Raw genomic sequence first — 7,640 nt, 5'->3', positions numbered from 1 at the left:
GTTTGTGCTCTTCAACCACTGAAAAATGTAGAAGAAAGACTCTTCCAGAAGAGTGAAGCCATGCGTTGTAACTTGTTCTTACACCAGAGCTGAGAGATACACTATGGAATCCCAAGGAATAATGGGGAGGATGCTTATAACCCCCTGGATGCTTATAACTCATCTGGAAAGCCTCAGTGCCCTGATTTTGAGAGTCCAGAAAAAAGATGTTAAAGACTAAATACTGTTGTGTCCTCTCTAACTCCCTCCATCAGATGAAATATGTTTAATTGTATATCATTGGTTTCATTTCCTTCAGAGGATAATTCTAGAATCTCTCTTTTCACTAGATTTGGAAACTTCTTTTTTGTTCATTTGTTTTGTTTCACCAAAAGAGATAGAAAATAAACATCCATCATAAAATATGTGTATAAGACAAAAATATTGGATAATATCATGAAACTGAGTGAAAAAAGTCATTGATATCCGCAAGAATAAGAAAATTGATTTAAGTTCTTCGCCATCTTCCCTTCGGCCGGCCGGCAGCTATCACCATGAAGGTCGAGCTGTGCAGTTTCAGCGGGTACAAGATCTACCCCGGACACGGGTGGCACTATGCCAGGACCGACGGGAAGGTTTTCTAGTTTCTTGATGCAAAATGCGAGTCCGCATTCCTTTCCAAAAGGAATCCTCGGCAGATAAACTGGACTGTCCTCTACAGAAGAAAACACAAGAAAGGACAGTCGGAAGAAATTCAAAAGAAAAGAACTCACCGTGCAGTCAAATTCCAGCGGGCCATCACTGGTGCGTCTCTTGCTGATATAATAGCCAAGAGGAACCAGAAGCCAGAAGTTAGGAAAGCCCAGCGAGAGCAGGCTATCAGGGCTGCCAAGGAAGCAAAAAAGGCTAAGCAGGCATCAAAGAAGACAGCAATGGCTGCTGCCAAGGCCCCCACAAAGGCAGCACCTAAACAAAAGATAGTGAAACCTGTGAAGGTCTCTGCTCCCCGAGTTGGTGGAAAACGCTAACTTGGTAGATCAGAGTTTAAAAATAAAGATGTTTCTAACTCTAAAAAAAACCAACCAACCAACCAACCAAACAAACAAAAAAAACCAACCAACCAAACAAACAAACAGAAAAAAAAAAAAAGAAAATTGATTTAAAATACAAGAAGTAATTCATGTCTATAGTTTGGAAGTAGAGAAAGTCTGAAAGTACTACACTCAGAATGAGGTAATTTCAGGGCCTATTCCCATGGAAGTCAACTTGATTAAAAATAGCAAGGGGGTGGGTAATCCCCTTTGAGTTTTATAGACCATCTAACATTGATGTTGTGACTGTAGCCGTTGCCACTAGTGGCAGATATTTAACCACTCATGAATGATGAATATTGATATTATTTACATAAAACAGGGGATACTGTGAGTTTTGTGGAGTTGGCTTCTAGCTTTTCACATCACACAGCCTAGACTCCCATGAGCAAAGAGTTTAATTGGGAACTTCCTTTACATTGGGTTGGCTTGCTCTCAGGTCTTTGGGAATGATTATATGGGCAATTGAGTTAATTAATTTGGTAAGACTGAAGCCATTGCACAAGTACCTAGGTAAAGGGTTCTGAACTGAGTACCTACGGGGAATTGTAGCTAAGCAAAGGTAAACATGTGACCATCTATCTCCTCTCTTCTGGACTCCAGGTGTGAGATGACCAACTGTTTGAAGTTTCTGCCTTGACTTCTCCACAAGGACAGACTTTAACCTGGAATTGTAAGATGAGGTTGGTTATTACAGTAACAGAAATGAAGCATGAAGTTTTCTTCATGGGGGAGGGAGACTAAACTTTACAAAACTTTATCCTAAAACTACTTAGCACAATAGCTAATACATTGAGGACATGCCTCAAGTTGTCTTAAGACAAACAAACTATTATCCAGGATAAAATAAAGCTTGATTCATGCTGCCAGAGGGCTTTCTGAAGTTCTTTAGTAGTAAATGAATGTGTGTGCTCTTAGAAAATTTATTTATGCCTTTCTTTATTATGACATAATTTAGATGCAATATATTTTATGGATAGGTTAGCTATCTGGGTAACCAAATACTATAATTTTTTAATAAAAATGAATTAGTAATAAGATTCTCTCATATTCAATACATTCCCTAGTTCCAAATGTACTGGCATATATTTCATGAAGATTCCACACTATGGATGCTTTTGATTTTTAGATAGTATAAGAAGGGACTGCTTGCTGACCACCTTACAGAAGCAGATTTACTTTGACATTATCAGGCATTTTCCTGCATTGAGAAAATGGACATCTTCTGAGGATCTTCTTTTCCTTCCTGAAGGGAGGAAGAATGTATATGGCTAGGGTGTGACTAATTCCTTGTTATCTTTGTTTCTCCTCTTTAACATAAGAGACCCAGAGAAGCCTGGTCACAGATGGCCTACTATCCTCCATTAGCCAACCTCCCCTTCCAGGAAGACGTGGACAGAAGTACCATTTCTGTTTTCCATAGCTGTGTATATCATGTTAATGTTAAGTTTTAAATATGCTTTTTTAGTTTCCACTAATGAATACCCACAAGGAGTCTATATTTTCAGCCTGAACCTGAAAAAAGCTTTTTACAATAGTGATATTTATTCTCCTACTTAGAGCCTTGGGGTAGAAGTGGGGGTTTTGTTGGCTTTTCGCTAACTGTGTTGTGGTACTGAATTCCCAGGATGAAGACAATCAACATAAAAGAAAACATGTGAGAAAAGTAAACTTTATTGTGATGTCCTTACTATGGAATGATGCCTGCTATTATATAATATATGGTGTATATATATTATTACTATATATATATGAACATGTTTCAGATGATATAACTGAAAGCCAAATCAGTAGCAGAGAGGATGACAATGATGCATCAGACTGGAGGGTTAAAAGAGGAGGAGCATTTCTCTGTGAATAAAATGAGTTTTATAAACCAACAGTAAAAAAACATAGTACATCCTGTTAACACATTAAAGTACTTGCTTTGGTTTCCAAATATCAGGGAGTACAGTCATTACAATTTCTCAGAAACAAAAAGCAATGCTTTTAAAAAAATCAGAAGGTTCATGAAGTCAGAACAAGATTAATAAGTTGCATTGCCCTAGCAAATGTCAGGTGGCTTTAGAGTAGTCAAGAGCATCTTAATTTGGACTTTTAATGAAGCACATAAAGTTTTTTCTATAGCTTAATTGTTCTCTGTGATTAATATGAATGATTTTGAGGTAGTGAATAAAAACAGTCCAATATCCAAAGAGATAAAAATTCACTCTCTGACATCCAGTGAAGCATTGCCATACATGCACGAAGAGGAAAGCAATTAAGTGAGGGTATCAAGATGAGGTATAGGTTACAGAATTAATAAGTAGTCATATTAAAGTAATTTCATATTTATTCCAGGAATTCAAGAATGTGAGTTAAGGGTAGTTACTTTAGTCATCAAATAGGTCACGTTTACATGGGTATGAACAATGCAGAGGAGAGACTGAAGAGTGACACAAAAGGAAGCTATCCTTCCTACCAAGAGCCTTACTCTGTGAAATAGTTCCAGGCCACAAATGTTTAATGAAAAAAAATCAGCATAAAAGGCAAAAGTTCTAGAGGCATCCTATTATTATTCATGTTAAGAGAAGTATTTTCATAATGAAATTGGTACCAGGTGGAAATATGGATCCATGCAAAGAAATACAAGCCACCAGAGATGGTTAACAGAAGACAATGTGAAATGCTTTCCTGATGCAGGTAAAGCTTCTGCTTCCATACCAGAGGAGGTGAAGCTCCCCATGCTATATGCACACATATGCACAGCTACCCAGTTCCTCTGTACAGCAAAGGGCGAAAGTGGAGCCTAAAGCATTGTGTACCAAAGCTGACTTACTGGGATCTTTCCAGTTAGAATTATAAAATATAAAACAAGGGTCTAATTATCCCTAATAAATCATCAACATAAGAAATATCTGCTTAAAATCATTTGTTGACATGCAGTATTGGTAACTACTAACACAATTGGGATATAAATGGGCCTTTTTGGAAGAGTATGGTGAGGTACAGCATGCTTGTGGTTGCTCTGTGTGAAGGAGCTAATTTGACTTTATAACAACGTTGAATTTTTCCTTAAATATTCAAAAAACTTTTTCCCTTATGCTCTAAGAAGGCATGTGTTATCACACTACACTGTTATACTTGATAACGCAAGAGTTCTAATAGCAAAGCTCAAAATACATCGGTATACAGGATATAAAAGTGATTTATTACATGGTTCAGTAAAGCACACCAGCAATCTAAACTATCCTCTAGTTACAACCAGGAAGGCCTTAATTAAAGATTGTTTTTCTAAATTAACAATACTTTTTAGCAATGAGCAACCATATTAGAAAAATGGCTGAAAATATTCCAGCATCTCTGATACATGAGAGCACGTTGGGAACTTTCATCAGCAAACAGCAGGTCAGGAAAAGCACTGTAGGTGAGAGTCAGAGCATCATCAATGATGCAATCAGAACTCATTCTAGTTATTCTTGTGATTGTGTGTGGGTGTGTGTTTGTACACACAAATATGTACCCATGTATGTTGTGAGTGTGTATGCACACACCTGTATGGTATTTGTGTACACATTTGATTGTCAGTGCAGCTAGGCAAAGCATACTTGCTTTGTGAAGCTAGCCCTGTTTGTAGGGTCTCAAGTTAGCCTAATCTGACCATGTGGATCTGGCTGGCTAGTCAATACGTTTCCATGGATCTGCTTGCTCATTTCTGCACTTATCTTGCTAGTGCTGGGATAACAGGCATGTGCTGCTGTACCCAGTCACTTACATGGCCTGGTGAAATCACTGTTCACACCCCCATATTTACCAGGCAAGTTCTTTACTGACACTTATCTCCCCAGTCCTTCTCAATTTAAAATTTTTTTACTTTATTTATTATAATTTATTCACATTACATCCCAATTGTAATCCCCTTACTCTTATCTTCCTGTTCCCACCCTCCTTCCATCTTCTGTCTTAGTCCCCTTCCCCTAGACCTCTTAACTTTTAGAATTATGCATTTATCCTCTTTTCTAATCTATATTTTTACCTCAGTTTTATTTTTTATGTGTTTACATTGTCAAAAAACCTACAATAAGTTATTTAACTCATAAAACCTTTATATCTAATAGAGTTCAGAATATTTGAAATCAGCACATTCAATACATTCTTTTATATAAAAAATTAACATAGAAATTTTTATTGTTTCTTTTTTAGGTAATTATATTGACAATAACTTTATATCATCTCCATCCAAAAGGAATCTAGAAAGGATAGAATTATATGGTATAAAAAGGATGTGTGTGTGTGTGTATGTGTGTGTGTGTGTTTGTTTGTGTGTGTGTGTGTGTGTGTGTGTGTGTGTGTGTGTGTGTGTGTGTGTTGGTGAACAAAAAATTCCAGCACAAGAGCAGGAGATCTCTTACTAAGTTGAATGGTAGTTATCAGAGATGAGCAATAATATATTATATGATTTAATATGGCCTCTGGTTTCATGTTTAATTTGCCTGCCAGTCATGGATCTGCTATCTTAAGTAATGCAAGCAATGTCTGGTATCTCTGCATCCATTGGGGAAGGTAGGGATTCTGTAATTATCTGTCTTTATTCCTGACATTTTTGCCCTCATAAAGTTATCTTTTTCAAAGTAGTTTTCCCTCACATCATTCTGGTACAAATTTGCCCTGTTAATATTTTCTACGCAATGTCCATCCACCCCATAAATCATCACGTTGGGGAAGGGACACAGCACATCAGTAAGGCTGCACCCATCTTTTACCTGAGTGTTGAAAAACAGTTTGTTGCTAGATTCTAAACGGAAGCATACCTTAATGACAAATTGAAGGGGCCCCCTACTCTCATGCTCTGCTCATGGGATCTGTTGTCCCACCAGGCATTATCTGAGGAGAGATGCATTAGGAAACACTTTCTGATACACATTCTCTTGGGGCCATTCAAAAGGCCCCTTAACATCTCAAAAGTATTTTCTTCTGATCCTTCAAACTTGACTTGAGGCTACAGTTTTTTATAGGTGTTAAAATGCTCTATTCCTAGATATGAGAGGAAACTCAGCCATTATCACTGAACCCTGAACATCCCCGAAAGGCCATATTTTACCAGTGTCCCTGTCATCCTGTGGTACTAATTGTAACTTTTCTTGGAAAGGCATATGGGAAGATTTCAGTATCTCCTTGAATTTTGTCTTTGCTTCCTGTCTGCCATAAGAGGAAGAGGAAGTGAGTTAGCTTCATTCCACACACTCTACCATTTGCTTAAAATCTATGGGTCCAAGTGAATAAGGTCTAAGCTTATTAAAAGCATAACTGAAAATCATTCTTTCCTTATTGTAAGCTGACTACCTTTTGTGACAGCAATGACAAACTGACTCCCAGCCTGGCTTGGTTTTCTCTGATGGAGTGAGGAGCACACCACATTTTCTGCTTTGAAATCCAGCAAACATCACAGAGTCACAAATATTTTTTTTCTGGAAAACCTCTTCTAGAAAAACAACAAATGTTTTTACAAAGTAATATTTGATGGTAGTATTTTTGTACCTTGCATAGCACCAAGAGACACTCTAAAGAATTAGCTTTAATATAATATTTTCCTTTGTGACAAAGTGTGTGAAGACAACTGTGATTAAGGTGTAATATATTGAGGGGACTATTGGATTTACCTAGGGCTCGCTTTTCTTTTCAGTTGTGGGATATATTTAGGTCACTTAGCTCTAGAAATGTATGCTGTATCTGAGAAACATGGACACAGTAGGTTCACTTTTACTCTTCAGCACTTCCTCATAAAGCACCCTATGGGGAAAAGTTTATGCTAAGAGTTGAGCATGCTGAAACACTTAGAAAGGTCATTTTGTGTGGTGAATAGCTTATACAGTCATTTATGACAAACTATATCTAGGGAATTATAATTCTGTATGTTTTTGGAAAGCACAACATAGTGCAGAGCATCCTTGAATATGTAGTTTCACTGGAAAATATTTGTACACAAACATTAAACAGAATATCAAGTGACATATTTCATTTACCTGGAGTTAATAGTTTATAGCTGACATGGTTAACATAAAGATCAATGGATGTTTGCTTATTAATTATAGAGGTAAAGTCCATTTCCAAATAAGCCTTACTGTTCATCAGTAGTGAATGGAATTTCAGAAATGAAGCTAACTTTGGCCAGGAGTTAGAACAGTTCTCATTCAAGTGCCATAGACTTTCTGCTATTCTCTTAACAAATCAATTTATTTACTGTGACATAAAGTCAACATCAGGTAATATTTAGTGCATATACTTCCCACCAGTGTCCACTAATCCAACATATGTTAATTGAATGGTAGGAAAAGTTGGTACTGGAACTCCAGCCAGGGAGGAGAATAGACTATCTGAAGGTCATCAGCTCTCCCTCCTCTCCTGCAGATCCAGGCCCCAGTCTCACCCCAGCTTTGCAGCAGATCAGATCAGCCTCTTTGTCCTCACTGCCCTGACTCTATGGGTCACACAGATATCACCCAGAAAACAGGGAAAGTAAGAATCAGATTTTCATTCTCCTTCCTCTTCTTCCTCCATATCTAGTCTCTCAGTCTCATTCCCAGATATGTA

The 7,640-nt window shown here is 37.5% G+C and overlaps 1 pseudogene across 1 annotated transcript; it reads left to right on the top strand.

Annotated features, from left to right (window-relative positions):
* Positions 1–533: 533 nt before the first annotated feature.
* On the top strand, positions 534–1,057 carry LOC311597783 (large ribosomal subunit protein eL24-like; annotated as a pseudogene). The gene has a single exon. The product of its transcript is annotated as a large ribosomal subunit protein eL24-like (transcript).
* The last annotated feature ends 6,583 nt before the right edge of the window (positions 1,058–7,640 follow it).

The sequence above is a fragment of the Acomys minous genome (assembly GCF_964271855.1).
Source record: "Acomys minous genome assembly, chromosome: 5".
NCBI classification, from domain to species: Eukaryota; Metazoa; Chordata; class Mammalia; order Rodentia; family Muridae; genus Acomys; species Acomys minous.
The sequence above is the reverse complement of the archived record's forward strand: the minus strand, read 5'-3'. Positions and strand labels throughout refer to the sequence as shown.